This window comes from Sinohyriopsis cumingii, chromosome 12 (genome assembly GCF_028554795.1).
Source record: "Sinohyriopsis cumingii isolate HCF-2022 chromosome 12, ASM2855479v2, whole genome shotgun sequence".
Taxonomy (NCBI): domain Eukaryota; kingdom Metazoa; phylum Mollusca; class Bivalvia; order Unionida; family Unionidae; genus Sinohyriopsis; species Sinohyriopsis cumingii.
The window spans coordinates 20,144,621-20,168,943 of NC_142972.1; the positions used below are offsets into that span (position 1 = coordinate 20,144,621).

General features: G+C 39.9%; 1 protein-coding gene across 4 annotated transcripts in view; it reads left to right on the plus strand.

The window, feature by feature from the left end:
- The first annotated feature begins 773 nt into the window (after window positions 1-773).
- The window catches only part of LOC149786062 (uncharacterized), a 136,981-nt gene continuing 113,431 nt past the window's right edge, over window positions 774-24,323 (plus strand). For all 4 annotated transcript variants that reach the window (XR_016424861.1, XR_016424860.1, XR_016424859.1 and 1 more), the window contains exon 1: window positions 774-1,028. The gene's annotated coding sequence lies outside the window, so the exon portion shown is untranslated. The remainder of the gene's footprint in view (window positions 1,029-24,323) is intronic.

Here is a 24,323-nt window from a genome sequence, read left to right on the forward strand (position 1 = left end):
CGTTACAGGACCCACGTGACAAGAGGAAAAAGAAGATCCTCAACGACACATGTATTTGGAACATAGTAACATTCACAGCTAGGATAAGCTCTCAAAAGATTATTTTTCTTAGAACATAATTTACATTATTAACCTATAGGACACACGGTACTAATGATATTGAAAAATGGGAACCAGCCTGGAAATAGGTGAACCTAAAATAGAGTATATATGGGTTTTGGCTGACCAGGATTGGTTAATAATGTAAGTTATATTTTAGAGAAAATAATTTTTTTGAGATCTTATCCTGGTTGCAAGTAAAAAAAATAGAGACATTGTTTTATTGATGGAACTTCAGTCCTTTAACAGCCTTGAGTTTGGAACACTCATTATTAAAATTAGCACCTGACTCATCGGTGCGGAATTGAAAGCACATGTATAAACTGCCACACTACAGACATCGTAGCGATATAACTGAAAAATCGTTAAAGCTACATTAAAAATCCTACACACACACACACACACACACACACACACACTCCATTGCGTATAATGATTTCCACTGTGTATAATGATTTCCATTGCGTATAATGATTTCAATTGCGTAGCAGGTCGGTCTTTGAGTAAATTTGAACTATAATTTTAAAAAAGTATTCATTTTTATTTGTTGACACCAATTTTACACCAGAAGACTTATCTAGTTAAAATAGTGACGAAACAGTGTATATATAGTTTTGTTGATTTCCGTTACGTACGTTACTTCCATTGCGTGTTTTAGTCATACTGACCTGTACTGCGTCCTATTACAAGGGAAGGAGTTGAGGGTTGACGGCCTTGATAATTTCAACATTTTGAGGTTTGAATCTGAAACAATAAGGCGGATCGAAATTTTCAGCTAAGTCAGCTGTTATAAAGAATTGACTGGTTTGCGGTTAAATTAAAATACTCATCGTGGGATATTTTATTTATGCAAGAAACCGATACGTAGAACCGGTTCCCCCCAAAAAACAAAAACAGTTGGCGTATTTATTTAAAAGACAGGACAGAAGGCAAGTAATTTTATTTATTTTTAAACATACATACAGGTGTACACATGTATCTCTTTCTAGCTAACTATCGCGGACGGGGAATGCTACACCAAGTTTTATAGACTTCTCCAAAATATAACATATTGAATCATAATCCATGCTTGACTGCGGATTGTAAACGAAATACAATTATGCTAGGCCTACTTGATGCCGAATAATTCAAGAGCAAGGTATCTTTTCTTCCAAAAGTTCACAAGTTCTGCAGAAATCAGAACTATATCAAGAAAGTTAGTTCGAGTGCGACAGCTTATTGCTCTCCCATCATCCCAAGCGCCAACAGCTGCCATTTTCACCTAATTTAACTGCATTTCTTAAAATTACTAACTGTGTTGGCATTCTTGTTTAATTTATAATGTATAGCAATAAATCATTCCCGATATTTTATAAGTGGGCTGTTATTTAATATTTTAACTTGTAAAGTCGTTCCAGGCTGGAAGTGTGAAAAGGACTAGAATTTTTAAGATTCATTTGGGTATATTTAAACAAGAAAATTCTAAACAATAATTACAATATTGTTTTATTTTCTTCTGTTTATTGTCTGCTTGAACAGTCGCAAAAATTTAATACGTGATTATACAATTCCCTTTGGGAGCCGCAATTTTGAAACAGTCCAACCATGTCACAAGATGTAAGTCTTCTAAATTAACATCCCAATCAAAACATATGATGTTCACTGTGATGCGTCTACCTGGACGCTGCAAATGTTGATCAGTTTTATCCTCAGATTCACTAAATGCATTCGATTTTTTGGTAATTTTAATAGACAGATCAAAAGTCCACCACTTTAACTTGCTCCTTACAAAAATATTCCACAGAAAATATGTTTCAAACTCTGACAGCTGAAATGGATCTTAAGTTATTTTAGATGATTTACACTCTGGAATGTCTCTTGAATTAAAAAGCATGGGGCAAAGTTTCTCTTTCTCTCTCTCTCTCTCTCTCTCTCTCGTTTGTTTAATTTTGCAAACTACATCGAATTATTCATTGTCAAACATTTTGTCCAAACTATTGTTGTCAACCTCAACTAACTAATTTCTTTACCTAGTTGATACCGTGAAAGTCACTTAAGCCGCTCTCGTTGACCTGCGGTGCTATGCCATTAATAAATCATTGGAGGTCGTAGGTAGATGGCGCTGGCGATCAACATTAAGATTGTATGAAAATGGCAACCACATTACCCCTACAACCTTCTCTGCTTCTATATGAAAAATATTGCCATTATTACATCTGAATTTATTCATGGTTGAAAGGTCAACATTTTATATTTAGCTGAAATGACACTAGGTCTTTTATAAAAAAAATATTAAGCGGAAATAAACGGGACTTTACAAAGCGCAGTAAATCTGAATATACGAATATATACGCTGACCTACAACCACTTTTAAAAAATTTTGGAGACCATTTTGCGAAAATAATATTAAATGTGTGAGAATATTTGAGTAAAAACCCCGAATTAAATCTTATAAAGGTACCCAAGCCATCAAGAACAGGGGCTCTTACAAGCACGTCCCTACGTAAAATATGTAATAAATGGCAACAATACGACATTGAGTTCTAAAACATACGAAAACTTATTTTATGAAAAAGCGGACATCTATCCCGAGGAAGCATGTTATACAGGTGTGTTGTCGTTTATTAAACTATATGCTCTGAACAAAAATGTTACAACTTTTCGTGTGTAATGCATTTTTCGATGTTAGACTCGGACATGACTGGCGATAGTGATACTAGTGATAGTTATTATCTGTTTGTGATTGTGATCACCTCAGTATTATAACAACCAGATCATCAGTTCCTGATACGATCTTTTTCTAGTGATACTGGCATTGGAATTAAAATTACCATTTTTTTATAGGAAAAAAACTAAAATTTAATTTATGTATAGGACACGAAAACCAATTCATGTCATTTCTTGTGGATATTAATCTGAATGAATATTGTCATTATCAAGAACAGAAAAAAAGATCTGTAAAACAAAAAAATCCTCGTCATAAATACTGTTTGATAACTAACTCGTGATTGGTCCCTCTCTCTCTCTCTCTCTCTCTCTCATCTTACAGTTTAACACAACTTCATGATCTTTATAATATTGCTCAAAATTGCTCAGAATTTTTAAGAATTATAAAAAAATGTGTCAGATTTGGGATATCCAAATTTTAATGTTGCAGTATCCACAATTTATACCATAGAAATGCAGATTTTCTGTAATGACAAATTAGTTGAAAACTTGTACAATATGAAAAGCTGATTGAGGAATTTCAATACTATCATAAGTAAATACTAAAATGGCAATTGTGGTTGACTAAATTGTTATTTTATATCAATGTTCTTATATATGTACACGAACACTGTGTTAGGTATGTTTAATTTATATTGTTTGTTGGCTTTTCTCTATGGTTAAGTCTTATGCATATCTGTATTTGGTAATTGACCTTTGTACCTGACTAGTGACATTTATAAATTATTTTGTAAACAACACAATACATATGTAAATATTCTGATCATTATTATTGGAGGTAAACATCTCTATGTGAATCTGACTAATGGCATTAGTTTTTCACTTGGAAATTCCAAATCTTGTTGACAGTTTTGAATGTTTTGATTGTTAAACTATTCACTGGAATTACAAACTGCTCATTAATACCTCTTGGACTAAATCATTAATTTGGAAATTTAGTGGAGTCAGTCAAGGATATTTTGGATTATATTATTGAGACACATAAAAAAAATCAACATATCGCCACATTAAAGGATATTTACACATTAGCACATTTTGACCACAGGCACTTCAGCACATTCAGTACTGGAATTTTTTTGGAACACCTCTGGAATTGAATTGGAACTTCATATATTTAGGCTTGTGATATAACATTTAGTACTATTTGCGATTTAATTCACAATACTGTAAGTTCGTTTTAAATTTTCACTTTGTATTCTTGGGAAAACATGATATGTTGAATTTCCCAAAACTTGTTGTTTTTTTGCGCTCATTTCTGTTACTTAGTTTAAGACCATATATTCGTTACAACTGTAATGAATATACACTATTGGTTTTAATAGTGACATATAATTTCAACCTGTGTATGACTCATCATTATAGTATTACTTGGAAAAAATGGGGCTTGGATAAAAGGCTTTACAAGTAACTGAAAGAAAACATGAATTTATTCTTGAAGCTGAATGTTTACAAAACATTTATATGTAACCTTATACAAGACATCCAAATTTCAGCATGAAATATGGTGACGTCAAGAATTTGCATAAAGTGACCAAAGACCAATGTTTAAAATGGTTGACAGTGCACGAGTTTGAATGCCACGCGTGAAGTTATTTGGAACGAATATAATACAGATCAGTTAATTTTTCTTAATTCTGCACACACAAATTATGTATAAAACATTGAAATGAAGAGCAACAAATACCTTCAACATTGTTTGACTCCAGAAAAGTAGCATTGGATGCAGACGTTGTGTGTGTATGAGTGCGGATGTGTGTGGATGTGTGCGGGGAGGAGTTGATTTAATAACACAGAAAGGCTTCAGAAGTACCAGCAACATAGAACAAGTCAATTTATTCTTATTGCCGAATGTCCACACAACATTACTATCTTACCATATGTAAGAAATATGCACATTTCTGTTTGATATAGCATGGTCATGATTTTGCGAAGTGACCAAAGACCAGTATTGAAATGGTGGACTGTGCATGTGGTTGAATGCTTAGTGTGCAGTTTTTTGAAAAGATATGATAAAGGTGAAGTTATTTTTTAAATTCTGCACACTCAAATTATGCAGACAAATAACATTTTTGTGTATTTTAAACTTTTAAAAAATAACATCCCTTTTCTCTTCCCAGAGAGAAAAGCAACGATTTTCACCCAATATGACCGGCTGCACGCTTCACCCCAAGCCTGCTCCAAACCACCCAAATCTAGCCCAGATCCACCACAAACATAATGTAAATCAACGAAACATACCCAAAACCCCACAAGAAAGCTATGGAAACAGACAATATTAAGTCGCATTTAGTATTTACATTGGCTAGAATTGATACAAGGGAGACAAATCTTCTTAGATTCATCGCCAATGCTGGTTATGAAGTCAAAACAGACCCTGTGAATACTTTTCCAAGTTAAAAGAAATTTATGCAAGAAAACAAACCAAACAAAAAGCAAACACTGTTTTCATGCTCGCTCCACTAAGCGATGGACGACAAAAAGCAAACGAGAGGCAATGGATAGATGACATTTAATTAAAAATAAAGATGAACTTGGCTTTTTGAAGCTTGATGCATATCTTGTTAAATTAACAAATTTGCAGTAGACAAAGTCAGTTCTAGAGCAAAATGTTTTTGATAATACTACGATCTCTTGGACCGGTTGAGTATATTTGTCTGCTTGTCTGTATGTGTCTGTCTGCTTGTCTTTACTGAACTTTACTCTCGTTGTTTATCCTTTAAGTTTACATAGATTACTTCCCGAGATCTATGTTGAACATGTGTAAGCATTTACTTGTGTCCATTGGAAAGATTGTCCTGTTGAGAGACGTAACGGCTTCCACAACTGAACAATAAAATAAAAAGAAATTTAATTAGGAATATTTAAAAAAAATACAAGGCCTCAATGTAGAACGAATACTTTTATCGAATTTAAATGCGGGAATAATAAACAGAATAAAGAAATAATGAAATTAATATTGTTATATGTATCAGCATCATATCTGAGATTATTCGAAACTGTCAAGTCTATTTGCAGTGGTTGAAGCTGCGTGCACTTTATTCATCTTGGCACTTAGTAAGTTCATCCTCTATCATCTACATCCTTTCTCTATCTGTCAGTAGTAAGGGGGGCCACCTTACGTACAATGGAAATTAGCATTAAAATACACCCTGGGCCACTTTACGAACAATGGAAATTTAACATGGAGAAAAATTGTATACCACTTTACGTACAAGGGGAATTAACATGGGAATAAATTGTGGGTCATTTTACGTACAAGGGGAATTTAACATGGGATTTTTTTTTTTTTAAATTTTTTTTTAAAAAAGGGTAGGTAATTGAAAAGTCATTCTCTTTTCGAGAAATATGGCTGGCCCTGAAAAGGGCCTTTGGTTTTCTTCTTCTAATTTCTTCTATTTCTCCACCAGCTTCTTATTTTCTGTCCTACACTTTTTCTCTTCTTTTCTTTCTTTCTTTTCTCCTCCTCCTCTTCTTCTTTCTTCTTCTCCTCCTCTTCTTTCTTCCTCTTCTCATTTTCTTCTTCTTTTTCAATTTTTTCGTTCCATGCTCTCATCCTTATCCTTTCCTCTTCATCCTCCTTCTCCTCCTTTATTTCTTTCAACAGATCACTGATGATTACCTTCATTTTTCTTAAGTTGTTTATCTCCATCTTCACTCGATGGGGACTATAAGAATAGTGATCCTCGTTTAGGTTAACCAAAATTTGCTCCATCATTCCTAAATTGTCCAGGACGTTTTGCAATTTTTCCATTTTGTCAAGGTGGTTCGAAGCCATCTTCTTTTTTATTCTTTGCAGAATGGTTTGAACGACGAATACTGTGGGTTCTTATACGAAAAGCGCGAACGTGATGGAAAACATCCCCCTAAAAACATAAAAATTGATCTTACCTAGATCATGACCGAACAACGCGCGGACGTGAAGGAAAACATCCCCCTACTTTTCTCATTTCATATAATAGAACCCTAACTATACTCTCCACATACGCTAAGAAACAATAAAGAAACCCATAATCTACTATTCACACGAACTTACGTAAACTGTTACAAACACAATCACTAACACACAAACACATACACTCGCATTATTTAAAAAGAGTTAGTGTTTATATTCACACTACTCTACCTACACACATTGGCAAATAGATCGTTATTTCTTTTCTAGAGTATTGGGTAGCCCTTAAAAGGGCTGTTTTTTTTTTTTTTTGAACTCCAGATGCACCTATCTAATGGTTGCACCTTCCTGGCCTGGCGCCACACACGCATCTTCTTCCCCAGTCTCCTTTCACCTTTCTTCTTGGGAGTGCAGAGGCAGGATATGTGGCTTCAGAATCCCAATTTTCGGTTTCTGGGATTCTGAAATTTCTTCTTCTCTCCTTTTCCTCCTCCTCTTCTTTGTTTCTTCTCTCCTCCTCTTCATTTCTTCTTTCCTCCTCCTCCTCTTTCATTCTTGCTTCTTCGACAATGGCCTCCGCGGCCAGTTCATTTAGTATGCGCCTGGCATATTCCAGGTGCATCTGGAGTTCTAACAGTTTCACAATTCTGGTGTTCACTCTTCTGGTGGTGTTGATCAATCAACAAGGGTAGCTAGACTGCCGAGCGAGTTTCAATTTATAGTGAAAGCGCGGACGTGAAGGAAAACATCCCCCTAAAAAACATAAAATTGATCTTACCTAGATCATGACCAAAAAAACAACAACGCGCGGACCTAAAAGAAACACTCACTCACTTTTTTATGCTACCCATCACTATTTTAAAATTTTTATAAATCACTTCAATAGACTATCCACATACGCAAAGCAATCCAATCTGACCCCAAATATACACCTCAAACACCAAAAAAAAGACATCATTTTAATCTACTATCCATACCATCGTACTTGAGCACTTACAAACACAAACACACAAACACATAGCAGCAGAGGGGGCGAATCCGACATTTTGTCCAATCGTCATTTGGCTTGATTAATACTTCTGCAACTCAACGATCTAGTGTCGTCAGCGCCTGGTAAAAAAAAAACGACCTCGTCGTTGGGGGATCGTCCAATCGTCATTTGGTTTAATTAACACCTTCTGCGCGCCGATCCCCAGCGTCGTCAGCGTCCGGTAAGCACATCGACGACCGCGTCGATGTCATCGCCCCCTCTGCTGCTAAGGAGTTATTTACAATGAGGGTCTTTATGATCTTACAAACAGAGTGATCACTAACTCCTCCTCCTGTAGATCAATTAGGTTATTTGACTGATCGGTAAGTCTAAAATTAATTCTCGTTAAAAACCGATCATGGCATCGCATATAGACCGGATTAATCGGACTCTCAACGATTAAAAATCCCGGAGGGGCTGTTGGTGAAAATGAATAAAGGATATATCCCTGTTGAGCTTGATTTGATTGATTGGTATCTACCTGGTAACTTCCTTCGATAGCATCACACACTAGATTAATTGCTATCACCGATGCGATATTTACGTTGTATGGAGCAATATGCCTACCACCATCTCCGTTATCGTGTCTGAGGATAGTTGATGGACCGAGAAAATCATTAAGAGATTTTTTTAGTTCTGGCGCGTTGTATCCTGGAAACTCGAGATTGGGTAAATCGGCTTCTATGATATTATACTCGGTTAGGAATTTTTGCTTATTATCATCGCTGTTAGCAGATATTGTCTCAACGATTCGTTTATTAATATATTCCATGTCTGATATAAGTTGATTTAACACCTCAACGTGTTTTCGTACTTTTGTTTTCCGTAGCTGTTCTAGTTGTGATTGGCAAATATAATTAATCTCGATAAAAAAATTATTGATATCATTTAAACTAACTGTGACCGCGGCGCGCGATTCAGGAGTTCCCCTATGCCGAAAATGCCATTGCATGGTATTCCTGTCTTGAAATATAAACCTGCCGGGTAATAACGCGTTTTTTTATAGTGGACAAAACACCTTGATAACTGGGATTAATCTCATGATACGATTGCGCATTCGTGTGCAAGTCCGCGGGACTTTCATGAAGTGGATTCTCAGGCCATCCTAGTATGGTTCTTATTGAACTGTTATGAATATCAACCATATACCCCGGTGTGCTTATTTCAATCGTCGACGATAACGTTGGTTCATGAACCGTAATAGCGATTTTTGATTCTTTTCCTGTGATCGATTTTATCCTGCGCTGAAATTCTTTATTGATTTGTTCTATTTGGTATGACCCAGTTGGTATTGTAACCTCCTTCCAGTCTGGGGTTACATCGGGTTTATTTGTCCATGCAAAAACCAGCGAGTTATTAGGTTGTTGTCCGTTAAATGCGTCCGCTCGAATATTAGGCCAACTGTGATATACTCGCAATTTTGCCAGCGCTATTTCCTTCACTGGAACCGGTGATGGGAAGTTCACACTGAATTCGGGTTTCGTTGACGTTATCGATATCATATTTGTTTGTACCGGAGTGGTGTTCTCCGCGATCCGCTGAAGTAATTGAAACCCTTCGGGGTTCAGCGACATTATTATTATTCGTTGTGTCTAATTTCAACAACCAGAGCCCATTGAAGTGGTCCCGGCTTCCAGTTGAAAATCCTCGATTTTTGACATCGTGGAGCTATACAACTGGACCATCGTGGAGAATTCAACATCGGATATGAACAAATTATCAATCGACAACGAGATCAACCCGGATAATTTCGAGTACGCGTCGGATACTATTTGATGTTTTACTGTATACTCGTTGAGTTTTTTCTGAAAACACGATGATATCTTCCTAGTGATTGCGTTGGCAACTTCAGCAACTGTTGTCATCGCGGAGACAGCGATTGGAACAGCGATCGGGGCTATCGTGGTCACCGTGGATAAAATAACACCGGTACCGGCTACTATACCTGACACCGAGTACACGACCGCGTCGATGGCGGTTATTTTTCGGCGGTATTTTTTTATTTTTGCACGGTATTGTTCGGAAAGCGTTTTCAAATTCGCGGAGAACTCTTTTGCGGTATCGAATCGATATTGATGTGACGTTGGTGATACCTCTGATTCAATTACCCTGGTGGTCATTTTATTTTAAAAGAGCTAGTGTTTTTAATTACTTAGATCCGCTACAAATTCCACATACCATGTAATGTTTGCCCCGGCTATATTTCTATCAACGGCATAAATTGTAAACGGTTCAGTTGCGTCCTTGTCTATAATTGTTGATATTGTATTGTTAAACCCGGATGAACTCGACGATAATATATTAAACTGCATCATTGAAACCAGTGTCAATCGATAAATGCCCTTAACAGTTGCGGTGATATTTACTGTATTCTGTGCAGGAGTCCAATCGAATGATCCATGCCGAATCGTGTATACTGTGTTGATGGTGTTCTCATGAGGGATTTTTATTTTTATCATTTCCGGTATTCTGTCTTTGATATTTGCAACATCAGCTATGATTGTTTCTATTTCCCGTGTATGCACGTATAAACCCCTTTTGATCGAGCTTTCAATATCAGTTTTGATTGTTTCTATTTCCCGTGTATTCTCGGTCATACTTTTTTTGTTCGCTGCAACATCAAGTTTGATTGTTCCTATTTCATATGTATGCACGTCTATACCTTTTTTGTTCGCTGCAACATCAGTTTTCATTATTCCTATTCCCCGCCAATACGCGTCTACATTTTTTTGTTCGCTTCAACATCAGTTTTGATTGTTCCTATTTCCTGTGTATGCGCGTCTACACCCTTTTTGTTCGCTTCAATATCAGTTTTGATTGTTCCTATTTCCTGTGTATGCGCGTCCATATTATTTATGATCGTTGTAACATCAGTTTTGATTGTTTCTATTTTCGTCCATGCGAGTCTACATTATTTATGATCGTTGCAACATTAGCGCCGATTATTTCTATTTCCCGTTCATGCACGTCTACACTCCTTTTGTTCGTTGCAACATCAGCTTTGATTGTTTCTATTTCCTGTCCATACGCAGTGATATCATTTATAGTTATTGTGATTTCATCCGGTTTGGCATTTTTTTTACCAAGGAATTTATCAAAGTTGTCATCGATCCTGTTAACATTTTTTCGTAACGAGGTAAATTGACCCGACAGCGTCGTAAACTCCAAAATAGTATTTTTTATTGTTGCAAGATTCGGTTCGGTTACCGTCGGGGTCCCAAAAAAACTAGCGGTAGTGAGTTGTATATCGGTGACAGATTTTTTCACCTCGGTGACAGATTTTTTCACCTCGGTGGCAGATTTATTCACCCGCGCGTCAAGTTCGGTCACTGATCTATCCAACCTTGTAAAACCGTCTCGGATTAATGTTATCGCCGATATATGTTCACCCGGTTTGAGTCGTCCGTCGCCGGTATACAGCGCGATAGTGTCCTCGGCGGCATTACGCTGTCGTATTAAAACGTCATCCAGCGACACATTACTGGATTTCAATTTACCCTGGCGGTCTTGAAATACAACTATTTCACCTGGGTCAACACTTGTTAAATTCAACGTATCAGCGATTTCATCCTCAATTAGTTTTTTTATGTCATCGGTGGCGGACGTTTCCGTGGACTTTTTCAGCGCCGAAACCGGTCGTCCCCAGATATCAATCATTATTATTGTAAAATAAAACAGCGTTTCTAATTAACCCGCCGGGCCTCTACGACCCCACTAGTGTATTCGTTTACAACCACATGAGGTGGTTTCCGCGATGATGAAATCGTCGCGAGTACGTTCAATACCTCACGGCCACATATCGGTGGGTCACTTAACTGCTGTGTTGGCAGAGTGGAATAAAAAACCCGGGCTGAACACGCCCGGACATACCGCATGAATTCGTTCGGCGGGGATAACCCGTATGAATCAAAATAGACGATCGCACGCGGATCAATCGCGTATGCAACCCAATGAGTTCCCGCTCCGGAGGACCCATCGAGGTTAATTATGCCGGTTTCAATATTCCTTGGTGCCGCCGGTAATTGATCCCTCATAAAAACACCTCTGAAGTTTTTTATCGCTAGCGCGTTTGCGGCGTCTATTAAATCAAAATTAGACATGGGAGTCATTGACTCCTGCGTTAATAAACGGTTCCCGGTAGTCTTAGACCCTTTCCCGAGTACCATGAATACGGGGTTCCCGGTAGTCTTAGACCCTTTCCGGCTACGGGTCGTTTTTTTTTATAGCCTTTCCCGGTTGCCTTCTTCAATGCCATTCCCGCCGCGGCACCAACGGCTCCTAACGCCGCCGCCTTAGCCACTGCTGGTGCGGCCGCGGCAATCAACGCTGGAATCGCAGCTAACAGCGGAAATATCCCACCGGTCTTTTCCATGTTTTTAATCGCTGCGGCCGAAAAATCTATTTGAACGCCCTTTTTATTCTTCATCGCATCATTGAAATGTTTTATTTGACGCGCCGTCAACGATATCTTATGATTACCACCCGCCATCTGCGACGGCTTCAGCGTTATTGTGGTTCCGCATTGTTTAGCCGACTTTGATCGTAATTTCTTGACTTGACCATCAGTCAACTCTACACTGACAACACTATACGACATTTTATTGTAAACGCGTTTGTGTTTTCAATTACATGTTTTCCACTGGCGCATCAACGATTCTCATTCGTCCACCAACACCTTCTAGCAGCATTGATTTATCGCTGAGAATGACAGCAACCGCTCTATAATTAACATTACCCGGGGATATATGAGCTCGGAAGTGTATATCAACGACGGATTGTCTCGTTAAATCAAGATGCTCCAACGAAAAATAATAAATCGGATACAGGTTTTTAAAATCAAGTTGCGATATTTGCAAACCAGTGTCGACGTTTTGATCACGACCCATGTATGACAGCAATCGATGATACACACGTGCGATATGGTTGTCGCCGTAATTAAGCTGTATATCCTCGGATGGTTCCTGTTGTCCGTTTATTCTCAGCGAAACATCCCTGACTCCTAATTGATCAAATATCATATGGCTGCGTTCTTGACTGCCCAATCGTTCCCTATTCTGTAGCGCTATGAATATATGACGCGGGGCTGAAACACCCTGTTTTGATGCCAGGTGCCATGTAAACGTATCGGCGACGTTATCCTCTTTAGCATCAGTTGTTACCGCTAGCCAACTCAACAACGATTTCCCTCCCTGTTCCATAAATGATAACAATCGTGCTTCCGTGGTAACTGATGGAGTCAGCACCGGCATCCACAACAGCAGCAGCAGCACGCCATATTGCATTGTTATCATCGCCCCTTCGCGTTAGCGCGATTGTATGCTTAGCCCCATAGATAACTTTTCTGACATTTCTGCAGAATCCAAATATGTGATGGAGTGGAATCGCGCATGAAAACTGTCGGCGTGGTCTTTGCAACATCCCTACTCGTGCTGCGAATCCTAGATTGTAATCATTGTTGATACTCTTTATAATATTGAAATTAGCGCCTGGTCTTGCTCTGCGGTCTGGATTGGCTGCTTCAGCCTGTGGGTCAGCTGCGGTATCTCTTTCCGCCAGCACGTTGATGTACTGAAGATGATCAGCGTTATTAGTGGTGTCCTTCGCAAACATCATAGATGGACCCGCCGATCTTGTATAATCATCCGAGTATCTCGCTAACCCAATTATCGTCGTTGCAACATCAACCTCGCGTTCTATTGATTCAATTTCTCGCCCGTCAATAAGATATCTGGCACTCTCAAATAACGCCATGATACCGTTGTTAACGAAGCCAACTCGAACACGATCGTCATCTGCGTATGGTGCATTATCGGCAGCATTTGTCACGAGTTCTCCATCAATTTCGATAAACGCTTCACACGGCAGAAAGTATTTACTGGTATCTTGGACTTGAAGTTCAATTCGCGATCGTAGGTCAGGTTGCGCTGCATAATAAGAATAAAATTGATAATCACGGACAGAATCATCCCTGCGCACTGGGGCATCCATATCAAACGCGGGGTCAGCGGTTCGCGCAAACATTTTATTATTATTCATGTCGGTGTTTTCAATTGAAATCCATCAACGTCGTTTTCGTCGTAGACCACTCCCCGCTATCGCGTTCATGAGCGCGCTGGTTGCCGCATCGGCGGATGGCGAAGTCGCCATTGGCGGAGTCGTCGGCGCCAACGACTCTAGTTTTTCTTCCACGGCGTTATTTATTACTTTACTGACATTTGCAGGCATCACTGTCGTTGATGGCATCTGTTTTCGTTTTGAAAATCTCCTGGATTTCACCAACGACATTAGTTTGCCCCACGCGGCTGAAAGCGCCTTTCCGGCAACATCTCCAATAGCGCTGATTCCCTTATCACGAATAACATCAATAGCCTTCATTCCTAATTGTTTGGCTAACGGCGCTACTTTTGGAGCCATTCTTGTAAATAACCCCGCAATGGTGCTACCGAGACCATCTCCATAGTACGCGCGGTAAACAGGCAATCGCGAGTTTACCACGTAGACGAGTACTGGTTTATCATGGTTGTAGTGTATGATCATCCTTATTAAAAACACCAGTTTTCCAATTAATCATCCACGAGCTCGTGTATGAGCGTTCGATATGCATCAATGTCCATAATACCGCCCGCAAATAAACGCTTGCAAATATCAGCGGCCTCATTGATTATTTCCGGAGAGTTATTTCCGGCTCGTTTTCCTCCGATTAGTACTTCCAGCCGTGATATATCACTGAGAATACTATTAGGACAGGTAACGCCGTAGGATTCTTTACCAACAGAGTATCCTTTTCCTTTTTTTGGTGTTCTACTCTTAACTTCCTTGTGGAATGCGTCGTAATCGGAATCACCACGTGGTACCGCATCTTTATGTTTACTCGCTAAATACACTATTCTTGCCCAATCCTTTAACGTCTTTATATTTTTCTCATAACCGCTATTAATATACTCATCTCGTATGCCCTTAGTAAAATTTTTGACAGTAAAATCAACTAATTCTTTATTGCTGTTGAAGGCTCTAATTTGATCTATTGTGCTTTTTTTAAGTACATTACGGGGTATATTCTCCCCTTTCTCTTTTTCTTCCGGTATTTCTTCCAGTAGTTCTTCCGGTATTTCTTCTTCTGGTTCTCTTGCGGTGGCGCCTAGTTCTTCTTCGGGGGCCATTGTAACATAAGGTTCTTGTGGTTCGGTTATAGCGAGTGGTGGTGGCCTCCGTGTTGTAGCAGCCGCTATTTTTGCAGGGAGTGTTTCTAAAGACCTTTTTGTTTGTTTTGTCTCTGCCGCTATCTTTTCAAGCGCACCAAGAACGGGTACAGTTGCCGCCGTAACATCCTTAGTCGCTTTAGTTACCGGGGCAAATAACTGTTCACTTCCAACAGCAAAATCAGTTTGCATTTGTTGTCGCGTTTGAAGTTTCTCTCTCACTCTGTCTCGTAACGGTATAAACTTTCTAAGCGCTGCTAGCCGCTCTCTGGCTAGCCGAGTAGTAAGTGATTCACCTACCATTATTGTAAATTGATCCGCAATTTCAAATAAAATTTTCCGCCGGGTCTTTCCACGGTGGCAAGAATATATCAAAGCAAAAGTTGTGTCATTGTGTACATCACATGTATATAATGTTACATTGGTATGCCGACTTCGTCACGCGACGTGGGCACAGGTAACTTCAAGCTGAGGCTCCCCACAGGGGTTTCGTCTATGATCCTCCTAATGTTTTTAATCTTACTAGAGATCTCGCGGCGTTTTTCATAAAGCTGCCCGAGTTTTTTTCGTATTGTTTCAACGGCAGTGAATAACCCAATGAATACGCTTACGTCATTGCCATACAGGTTCTCATTAATTGTATGTTGTAATCGTTTTATAAAAGAATACTCGCGGGCTAGCGTAAAACGCCCCCGCTTCGATTGCTCGTTTATAACCTCATAATCGGATAATATTTCCTCGCTGTTGAGCCTATCAGATAATACAATTCCTTGATTTTTTAATTTTGAAATCTCAGTTAATATATTATTGATGTCTTGGGGATCCATATTCTTATAAACATCTTATTTCTAATATCAAAAATTTTAATAAAATTTAAGTTTAAAGTTTAAAGTTTAATAAAATTATTGGGGGTCAAAAATGACCCCGTTTTTGTATGGACAGTACAATGCCGTAAATCTCCACTCGAGTGTTGTGGCAGATTGCAGGCATATGGACAGTACAATGCCGTAAATCTCCACTCGAGTGTTGTGGCAGATTGCAGGCATACATGGACTGACGGGGGCGTGGTTTGCACTCAACCGAACCAAAACGCAACCCATAAAAATCAATCATGGTTGCGTAGTTGGAAAAAACCAACCGCGCACACTATGAATGATAGTGTGGGCTGCGTTTTGGTTCGTTTTGAATTTCAACGAAGGGGGCTTTATCCCCTACCCCCCAATTATATAGAAAAAAAAAACATCTGACCGTTTCCCGCCAGGCAATTGCCCGCTGCGAGGCGCGAACCCGTAAATTGTTGACTCGAGTTTCATAGTCAAACATGTTTGCATTGGACTACGGACGCACCTAACAAATAACGAGATTTTAAAAAATATAAGCACGTGGTGCGTTCCAGGTGAACGCGCATAGGTAACTCATTTACATTGAAACAGACGACTATTTGCAAATCACGTGACAGCATAACTCTATCATGGCGACTTCGTCATACCCTCACGAGTTATCCCCCTTCAGATATGAAAATCGAATTCTATGTCCGTTTTTACTTGAGAAAGCTGTTTGATATACTCGTTCTGCAACAAATCGTACTGAGGCGCTACAAATGTCAAAATATTTTCCTGCCTCATTCATTGACTGAAATATTTTTTCCTCGTGCGTCGACGTATCAAATGATTTGACGCCCCTTGCTGCTTTTGAGTACTTACCAGTCTGGCCTTTTTTAATATTTTCACTCTGAGAGATAGCTTGCAGATTACACAGTCTGTTATTTTGATAATTAGAATCAATGTGATCAATAACGAGACTATCTTTGATCAATCCGTGGAAACATTCATAGATGATTCTGTGACAGAGATATTTTTTCCCTCCAGCAGTAAACATTAAATACCCGTGATTGTTTTTCCATCCAAACGGTTTCTTCAGTCTACAATTTCTAACAACGCCGTCGCGAGATGCCTCGTAATTGACGAGCAGGGGATGCGGCTGAAATTCTTGGTCCATTTATATAATAATACTACTTGTCTAATTTATTATTTGGTTTAATTATAAATCTTTCAACATAGTCTTGGGGGGTTTTGATGACGGAGTCAGCGGTGGGGTCAATGACGGCGTTTTTAATTCGTTTGTCATAATAGCGTTTTAGTTCCCTGTATCGCTTTCCGCCACAATTAATACACAACTGCGATTTTCCTCTTACACCAACGTGGCAAACCAAGCACGGGAGGGGGCCAAGAGAACCATTACGAACGCTTTGTAAATGATACCCGCAGAATTCACCTCTACATGATTTATTGCACGGGGTTATCGACCCAATCATCAACCATTTGCATTTATTCATTATACTATATTCTTTTATTTAAATACTTGTTTTAATTATATGGATGAGTTCGAGAGATTAGCAGCAATTAAGCCCTGGAAAAATATTAAATTCAATCTCGATAGAGTCCTCAAGGACGTACCAAAAGCGTTAATAAACGATAAAACCCTGTTGAGTAAAATACGCGATTGTATCGGTGAATTCAAGCGTGATGGTGCATCTCATAGTTGGTCAACATTTCGAATTGATGGCGTTGTTGATGCTACCATGAACGACAAACGCGCAGCAACGATAATATCACAACTTGACGGTAAAAAGTATTTCTTCAGAGTAAAATTCATTGTCCGGGTGGAATCAGGTAATTGGATCACACGTGATAAATTTGAACCAGTTCTCAGCGACAAGAAAACAGTTATTGTTAGCCGCGACTCCAAGCCGGGGCTGTTAACTGGAATTGACAGACCATACTATGAACGAGCGTATCCTGAAACAGCAGTTGTTTATGGAATATACCCGTTAAATAAGAAACCTGATATCCGAAAACTGAAACCAATGAAACAGTCAACTGGGATAAATTGTGTAGCAGAACGAATAATAGAGCATTTTACAAATGCATGTCGAGGAAACAAATTGACTGATTTACGACGTAGCAAAATCAACCAGTGGGAACTAACCGTAAAAGAGCGTGGAGCAACCATCAGCGACATAGCGAGATTAGAAACATCGCTGAGATTTCCAATAACCGTTACAACGATAACCGGTGAAGTATTATACGAATTGAAGTATAAATCAAATGGGGCCCCAATCAAAATTATTGATCATAACGAACACGCATGGACGCCCGCGATCACAATATTTCCACGGGATAGAACAGTAAAGTATATACCCGAAGAATTTATACAGGATAGTTTTCTCGCGGAGAGGAAACTATTTGATGCTATTGCCTACTTGTGTAAAAACGACCCTGTATCAGTGTGGTTACTTCGCAGCGCTGAAAACGATGCGGATACCTTTGATCAATTTGTAAGACCAAACGGTGAATTATATCGCACTGAAGCATTTCACAACAGGATGAAAAAAACCGCCATGGAATTTGAAGAGCATGATGAACAACTGCTAACAAATTGTTTTACGATTCCATCGGTTGCGGCTCATGTTGCAGCAAGGAAAAATGCGTGGAGACCAACGCGCAGGGAATTTCTACCGGATGTACAATCCAGTTGTTTGGAATACTATCACGGTGGACTATGGAACACTGGATACAACCGCGACGCTATGATCTCGGTTGATATGGTTGCCTGTTATCCAGCGAGTTTTCTCGGGTATGGATCCGCCGCTGAGTATTTCAAACGATTTGGACACCCCAGTCATGAAATGACTCGTGTTGCTATTAATGGAACACTGCCTGATTTTGATTTAACCGGATTCGCTCGCATAGTATCATTTGAATTCGCGGCAGGACTCCATCGCTGTTGCTATATTTGGATCGGTAGACACATGAATGAAAAGAAGTGGCTGCCAATAGCGCTGCTACGGTATATGATTGATTGTAGCATGCTAGTTTCGTTGATTGTCAGTGACGCGATTATATCATACCGGGCGCAGACTGAAGTCTGGTTACCAGAACCAGAGCGTCTAGATAGCATAATTGACGAGTCCAGAAAAAACATTGATGCCGACGAGGAATATATCATCGAATGGTCCAGGAGGATATTCAACCAACGAAACAGAGAGGCAAAAGATCTCGGTAGAAGAATAATCGGTAAGTTCACACAAGGTGGAAAAAACTGCGACTACAAACGATATTGCTCGCGGCTGATTATAGATGACGCAGAATATGATTTCGTAATCAAGGACGCAGTGGCAAAAAATAGATACGTGAACTGCAAAACAGCTTTCTTGTCCAATGGAACAAGGTTGGGTACAGTTGTTACCTACAGCGACGGAGACAGCCCAGCATATCCACATTTGAGGGCGTCTATGCTGGGTTACGCCGCTATCAATTTATTCTCGATGATAAATAGATTTCCCGACACCGCGGTTAGAGTAGCCGTTGATTCATTTTATATTAACGTAAAGTATAAGGGAAACGTAGCCGAGTTTACTAGTCCGGACGAGAGTTGGGGTACATGGAGAATTAAAAAAGAAATACGACGCGATTATTCCCCGTCAGCGGATGTCACCGTTGAGAACGACTACTTACGCGGTGATAAATTGTCAGAATGGTCTAATGCACCACCGTGTTCTGATCCAATTTGTAGGCACAAGACGGTTTATTTAAGCGGCTGTGGCGGGTCAGGAAAGACGACTCGGGCAATTGAATTATTTCGAACGCGGGCAAGTATAATCGTGCTTACACCGACCCGTAGACTAGCGCGAGAGATAAAACAACGAAATGTTGACGCCGTTACTTATCACAGCTTTTTTCGATACAGCGGCGGTGAGTGGACTCCTGATCGAATGGGTGAAAAATTTATTCCTGAGGTTATCATCTGGGATGAGATATGTACTGTTTCGTTAGACGTTTTACAAATGTTTCTTGAGTGGTTGCTGCTCGCGAATACAGCGGTAATCATGTGTGGGGATCATGGCCAACCACCACCATTTGTCGGCGAGGGTCCACATGATTGGTTGAGCGGGTTTGTGGACTATTATGAAGAAACCGATACTGATTACCGGGCACTTGATGAACAACTGCGCGAGGTTAAAAAATTAATCAGATTACAGCCGGATAGAATTCAGTGTGAAATAATCCGCGAGGTGATTCCGGAAACGCCGTTAAATGAATTCTGGGAAACATGGAGACCAAACGATTTAATTGTAGCAAGTAGAAAGATAGTCAGAGACACACTTCAGCGGAAGTTGTTTACGTTGCATAAGGAAAAGTTTCCAACGCGCCCAGTGCCGTTATGTTATAGACCCGCGGATACACGGCGGCAGAACATTGAAGTTGAAATTCCGGGCCCGACAGCGTCAGGGACAAAAAAACAAATTCTCGTGCTGAATGATATTGTGCTCGTTGATATCAGCGTCGTCGAGGACGCGCTACGTGCTGATAAATCCCCGTGGACGCTAGGATACGCAACGACAATACATTCCTCGCAGGGACTGACTATCACGGATACAATTGTTTGGATGGTTGATAATCGAATCGAATGGTCAAATCTAGTCTATCTTGCAGTGTCCAGAGTACGGAGAATAAATCAGCTTCGAAGAATTGTTGTTGACGGAGTCAGTGACGAAGCCAGTGACGGAGTCATCGATGCAAGCGTCATCGATAGAAAACTCTCGGGTTACCGCCAACAGGATAAAAAAAACAGCGGCGTTTTGATATTGATGCCGAATTAATAATTGCGTTACGACAACAACAGAATAATCACTGCGCGAGTTGCAATTGTATAATGAGTTGGCGTTATTCGGATAAAGACGCTCGAAAATTTACCGTGGACAGAATCGATAACAGTCTCGGTCATGTCAAAAACAATGTGAGATTGACCTGTCTTGAGTGCAATAGACGCAACGGCGCTAGTTAAGACCACGCGGGGGTAATTGAGTGTCGTCAGGTATCACTTGTAGTTGCTCGCGTGTAAACCCGCGCTGAGGAGCAGTTGAATCCAGTCTATAGATCGGTGGTCTACCAGTTGATCGTGTTATCGTTGATATGTTATGTGTGGTAACACTCCAAATAGGATCAGTAGCTCTTTTTTTACCGCCTTCAAGCTCTCCTGGTTCATACAGATATCTAACAGTGACATCGCCGAGAATCGGCTTGGAAACGCTATCTATTTTTGATCTTCCGGGTATATACTCGTATTTAATCGCGTCGCTGGGCTTCATGTTGATTGCTCGGGTAATCTTGTTATTTAACGCTGCAATTATGCCTGGCAACCTTTTGACCCATTCACGAGATCGTTTTTCTTGGATGAATTCCTTCGCGTATTGATATCCAAATAACCGTTCAGCAAGAGTCCGATTGAATCGTTCAACAATTGCCTGATCACGATGTAGCGCAGTATGACCTCGTCGTATCGCGACGCTATGATGTTTCAGCGTTGATAAAACAGCGCCGCGAAATTCACTACCAGGATCAACTTGTAATAGATTTGGCCAGCGCAGAGGACCTCTTCGATAAATTCTTTCAAACGCAGCGGCTACTTCAGTTGCTGACTTTGTTTTTAACGGCTCCGCTTGTTTGTATGGACTCGCAACATCAACTACGGTTAGCGCGTATTTGTAACCGTTGTCATGCGGCAAAAATAGTATATCAGCCTGATGAACTTCATTAGGTACGCTGACATCAAAGCGCGAGAAGTTGATTTGTTTAGGCGGTGGTAGATAGATTTGCCATATAGCCTGTTTGGATAACCAGTTAGCCGCAGTGGCATTTGTTACCTTTGCAGCGCTTGCAAGCTTACCAATTGCGGCCTTCCCCTTCCAGTATCCTCTCGGAGAATAATAGATGGATTCCATATTGTTATTAATTACCAGCGCCCATCATTAATTTACCTTTCATAGCCGATTTTACCAGCCATGAGGCCAATTTTTCTTTGAAGGATTTATCAGGAATAGCATTTAACGCGTGAATTAATTTTACGTCCGCGATATGACGCTGTTGCAGATCGCTACTTTTGTAAGCAACATCATGAGCATGACACGCCTTATCGATAGCATTTATTGGGTACTCACCGGGTTTGGGTTGATTTTGATCATCGAGTCTGATATCTAATCGTGTTCCGGGGCCACAGTAGCTATATCCTGGGAGGTGCTTTTCTCCTGGATACTTTGCCCACGGGGTTCCGGGGAGTTTTGATAACCTGGCTGCAATATCACCTCCTCGCTTTTTTTTAAAACATCCTCGGGTTTAATAGAAATAAATCTAAATTTCTTTGTACCGCATTGTACACACTTACCAGTAAGGGCCGATCTGTTATTTCTTGTTGTAGCGGTTGTCATATCATTTGTGCCAGTACGTACTCTACACTTCACACAATATAGATCCATAATTTATGTATAGAGATATGAATATAATTGATTTTTCGGCGACTAAAACAAGAGAACCAGTTAAGCATGTTGCAGCGTTACCAAACTCGATCCGGATGATTATCATCGGACCATCTGGATCCGGCAAGACGCAATTGTTACTTAATTTAATAATGAGATGGATGAAGTGGGACAAGTTGTATTTGGTTGCTCCTAGCGTGGATGATCAACGATGCTACGAGGTGTTGAAAGATTTCAACGAGAATGCATCAGTGATCGCTAAAAAAAATGTTATTGAGTTTATTACAGATATCAATGATGCACCAGGTATTGATGATATTGATGGCGACGTTAACAATCTAGTCGTGTACGATGATGTTATGTTAGACAATCAAAAAAACCCAGCTAGGATATTTTCCAGAGAAAGGCATAAAAACACCGACGTGATATATGTCACTCAACGATACACTCAGATTCCAAAAGTAATCAGAGACAACTATAATATTCTTGCTGTATTCAACGGCGTTGATACACACACGCTACGAAATATTTGGCAGACATGGTGCGGCGGTGACATGGACTTTAATGTTTTTCGAAACTTTTTTAGTCATGCTCAGTCGACCCCACATGGATTTGTAACGATAAATTTACATGACCCTCGGACACGATATCGTATCGGACTTGACCAAATATTCGGTTAGTTGTAAATAATTTTCATTGTAAATAACTCCTTAGCAGCAGAGGGGGCGATGACATCGACGCGGTCGTCGATGTGCTTACCGGACGCTGACGACGCTGGGGATCGGCGCGCAGAAGGTGTTAATTAAACCAAATGACGATTAGACGATCCCCCAACGACGACGTCGTTTTTTTTTTACCAGGCGCTGACGACACTAGATCGTTGAGTTGCAGAAGTATTAATTAAGCCAAATGACGATTGGACAAAATGTCGGATTCGCCCCCTCTGCTGCTCACATACCCTCACATTTTTTAAAAAAGAGTTAGTGTTTATATTCACACTACTCTACCTACACACATTGGCAAATTTATCGTTATTTCTTTTCTAGAGTATTGGGTAGCCCTGAAAAGGGCTGGTTTTTTTTGTTTGCTATGGCAATCTTTTTAGTTTCTAAGAATGCGATGTCCTCTGAGGATAGACTTTCTGGCGATAGGTCTGCTTCTTCGGAAAGAGAAGAAGAACTCTTTGGTGTCGATACGACAATCGACAAAGCCTTTGTCAGCTTCAGGTTGCTGCTGCTGCTGCTGTTGTTGCTGCTGTTGCTGCTGTCTCTGAAGTCTGTACTTCTCTGTCCATTCTTCTTTTTCCCTGTTCATTTCTTCTCTGAAGAGCTCTTCTATCAGGTCTTCAGTGACTTTTAACATTCTCACATTCTCTATTTCTTCTGGCTTCGGTATCAGACTGTGTCTGACCCTATGCAAATTCACGTAGGCTTCGTTGAGCTTAGCTAGTTTGGAGCACATCTTCTTAGGAGGATGAGTCGACAATCGATGGTTAGACTGGAAACTGCCCCGGTTCTTAAAGTCAAAGCGCGGACGTGAAGGAAAACATCCCCCACACGGTTTTCGAGCCGCAACGTTCAATGTGTGACATGAGAGGGATAGTAAGAAGTGAAAGAGCATCAATCCAACATTCTTATAGCTAAACAAAAGACAAAGGCATTTTTTTCAAAACACAACATTTTTTATTCAAAAATCACTTAACACTAAACAACAACTCTAACATTTTTAACAATAATCCAACACTATAACATCAAACAATTTTTTCAAATCACTAACATTTTTTTCAATTGACAATCTACTTTAAACAGGGTTGACAACGTTGTGATTTCCACTGTTGGAAGTCATTAGGCCATTGATGGACACTACGTTTCCGAGCTTGAGACAAAATATAAAAATAATGGTCACAAAACCATCGATCTACTTTCACATCGTTTCTAGCAGAAGAACGAGGATCAAAATGAGTCACTAAATGTTCTAAGGAATAGCCCAGGCTGCGATGATGCAGAAAATACACACAGTACTGTTCACACACCAAGGAATCTGTGCCTTGTAATTTCACATTATTGAATCGGGTGGTTTGAG